Source organism: Anoplolepis gracilipes, chromosome 10 (genome assembly GCF_047496725.1).
Source record: "Anoplolepis gracilipes chromosome 10, ASM4749672v1, whole genome shotgun sequence".
Classification (NCBI taxonomy): domain Eukaryota; kingdom Metazoa; phylum Arthropoda; class Insecta; order Hymenoptera; family Formicidae; genus Anoplolepis; species Anoplolepis gracilipes.
The window spans coordinates 11,668,400-11,671,850 of NC_132979.1; the positions used below are offsets into that span (position 1 = coordinate 11,668,400).

The 3,451-nt window shown below is 43.6% G+C and overlaps 1 pseudogene; it reads left to right on the top strand.

Moving 5' to 3' along the window:
- The first annotated feature begins 317 nt into the window (after positions 1-317).
- LOC140670670 (uncharacterized) lies at positions 318-2,672 on the top strand (annotated as a pseudogene).
- The last annotated feature ends 779 nt before the right edge of the window (positions 2,673-3,451 follow it).

Sequence of the window (3,451 nt, forward strand, 5' to 3'; positions counted from 1 at the left end):
AGTGAGATATAGGGAGGAAAAGAGGATCAACAGGTAACGGAAAGTAGTGACAGTTTAAGAGAGTAGTGAAGAAGGGCAAGCGGGCAAGACGCTCAGGCATAGAAGAGGAAGTAGACAGAGGGATAAGACGGTTAGTAAGCGGTTAAGGCGCGAACGTAGGGGGCGTAAGGAGAGAATAGAAAGGAGCGAGAAATCAAAAAAGAAAGAGAAATAACAATGGCGGAAGGCATAGAGAGAATCGGGAAACTAGGAAAGGAGAGAAGAGGGAGCGAGGGGAGTATGGAGGAGTGGATAAAGAGGAAGAGGCAGGATTGGGAGGGAAATGAGGAGATTTTTATTAAAAGCAGAAAAACAGCTAGATCACCGGATAGGAAGGAGGAGAGAAGTTTAGAGGGAATGAGGAGATGGAAAGAGGAAATGGAGGGGGTGATGAGAGAGGGAATGAAAAGATGGATAGACGAGATGAGAAAGGAGTTGAGAGGGATAGAAGAGAGGTGGAAGGAGGAGAGGGAGGAATTAAAGAATTATATTAAGGGATTAGAGAAAAGGGTAATAGAATTAGAAAAAGATAAAGAAAAAGGGTAGGAAGGGGACGGGGGGAATAGAAAAGAGGAAGGAGGGGAGATGATGAAAAGGGTGAAGGAGATGGAAAGGAAGATAAAGATGAAAAATAGGGAAGAGAGAAGGAAAAATAATAATAAGAGGAGCGAAGATAAAGGAAGGGAAAAGGAAGGAAGTGGTGGAGAAGATTCTAAGGTACATAGGGGCGGAGGTAAAGGTAAAGGAGGTAAAAAGATTGGGAGGTGACAGGGAAAAGGATAGGGAAATGGTTTTAGTGAGGTTAGAGGATGAGAAACAGAGAAGGGAAATATGGAAGAAAAAGAGTGGGCTGAGGGGGAGGAAAGAAAGAATTTTGGAAGACTGGACATGGCAAGAAAGGAGGATGAGATGGAAAATGGAAGAGATTGCGAGAAAGGAGGAAAAGGCAGGAAAAAGGATAAGGATGGGGTACGGGAGAATGATGATAGAGGATAAATGGTGGAGATGGGATGAGGAAGAGGGAGACTTGATAAATGAGAAAGGGAGGAGAAGAGGGGAGGAACAAGAAGAAAAGAACAAAGCAGAAAAGGAGAGAAGAGAAGAAGAGGAAGGGGGAGGAGGGGAAGAGAAAGGATGGAAAGTGATTTTTTGGAACGTGGCAGGTTTGAAGAAAAAAGACGAAGAATTCTGGAAAGGGTTGAGGAAGTGGGATGTGGTGGTGTTATCGGAGACGTGGTTAGACGAGAAGGGTTGGGAGAGAATGAACAATAGGTTACCGAAGGGGCTAAAATGGGGGGTACAATTAGCGAAAAGGGAGGGAAAGAGAGGGAGGCCGAAAGGAGGTATGTTGATAGGTATAAGGAAAGAGTGGATGAAAAAAGGAAGTGAGATAGAAGGGGGAGTGGAAGGTATGATGGTGGGCAGGGTGAGATGGGGGAAGAAAGATGGAGGGTGATAGGAGTATACGTGAGGGAGGGGGTAGGGAGAATGACAAAGGAATTAGAGAGATGGGTGAGAGTGGCGGAAGAGGGAACGAAAACGTTAATAGGGGGGGATTTCAACGCCAGAACGGCGGAGGAGGGAGGAATAGCAGTTGGGGAGGAGGAGAAGGAGGAGAGGGTAGGCGTTCAAAAGATAAGAAGAAGAATAGAAAGGGTAGATGTTTGATAGAATTTTTAGAGGAATGGGGGCTGGGAATCCTAAATGGAAGGGTGAAAGGGAACAAGGAAGGGGAGTTCACATTTACAGGAGGAAAGGGGAACGCGGTGATTGATTATGTGATAGGAGATAGGGAGGTGGAAGAAAAGATAGGGAGCTTAAGGGTAGGGGATAAGATAGACTCAGACCATCACCCGATAGAAGTATGGGTAATAGGAGAAGGAAGAGGTAGGGAGAAGAGAAAAAGGAGAAAGAGGTTTTGGAGGGGGGTATGGGATGAGAGGGGTAAAAAGAAGTTCAGAGAAAAGATGGGAGAGATAGAACGAAGAGGAAAGGAGAACGAAGGATGGGAGGAAATGGAAAGAAGGATAAAGGAGGCGATAAAGGAGACGGAGGAGGAAAGGGGAAGAGAAGATAAAGGGAAAGAAGGTTGGAGGGATGTAGAGTGTAGGGAAATAAAGAGAGAGGTGAGGAAAGAACTAAGGGTTTGGAGGAAGAGAGGAGGCGAGGGAGAGAGGTACAAGAAGAAGAAGGGGGAGTATAAGGAGTTATGTGAAAGGAAAAGGAGAGAAGATAATGAAAAATGGGAGAAAAGGGCAAGGGAAATTAAGAGAGAGGGAAAAGTGTGGGAATTAGTAAATAGAGAAAGGAAGAGATAAGAAGAAAGTGAATGAAGATATCGAGATGGATGAGTGGAGAGAACACTTTATGAGGTTGCTAGGGGGAGTTGAGGAAAGAGTGATAAGGGGATATAAGAAGAGGAGGAGGGGGAGGAGGAGGAGGAAGAGATAGGCATGGAAGAATTTAGAGGGGTGAATAGGGAGAATTGTTGTGCCCGTGCCGTGAGGATAGGGTCTTCCGGGATATTCGCCCAAAGAGTTGGAACTCAGGCAGCAAATAAACGCACTCCGTACTTATTTAGTAAAAGAATATATTTCGGTCGTACTGTTACACTATTCTCACACTTCTGTTAACTCGCGTATTCGGTCGTCGTGTGGACGAACCGTGTAGATAGGTCGATAACTTATTTACGCGCGGCTCTTTTATTAGCTACTTTCTTACGAGCGACCGCGATGGGTCTCGCGATCGGTTTATATATCGCTTTAATTTCGAGGGTGGAAGGATGAGGTTTTCCGGGTCGGAGCGCGGGACGTGCTCCGTGCTCGGGTGTCGTAATGCTTATTCAGCTTGACCGTGACTTGCTTTCTTTTTAGTCACGTTTTATTTTTCTTTCTTAATCTTTCTATTTAATTCTTTTAATACTTTGCTTTGCTTGCTTGATTTTAATTTCTTATTTCTTAATTTTATGTATTAACTTTTCCTTTCCAGGTAAGTGTCTCGGGTTACGACATCCTTCCCTTTTTGGGAAAAGAAAATTTACTAGCGGTAAATTTTCTTTACCTTATTTTCGCTTCTTAGTCTATGTTTTTATAGTCTGTCTTATTAATATAACATGGCTGTGTTATTTCCGTCATCTAGTGTTGTGTCGGGTTGGTAAGGTTTGTCATAAATTTTTTCTCTTTGTACTCGTGGTATGCTTATTTGAATTGTGCTTATTTTGTCCTGTTGTTCTTTTTTCGTTTGCTTCCTTCTTCTTACTAGGTGAATTAACACTACAATGTTGAGTATAATTATTGTTCCTGTGATACCTGATAGCGGGATAGATTACATGTTCTCGTATTAGTAGACTGTCTTTATTTATCTGTCTATCTGTCTCGGTCAGTGTGTTACTCAGTTTCATTAACTCGGATGG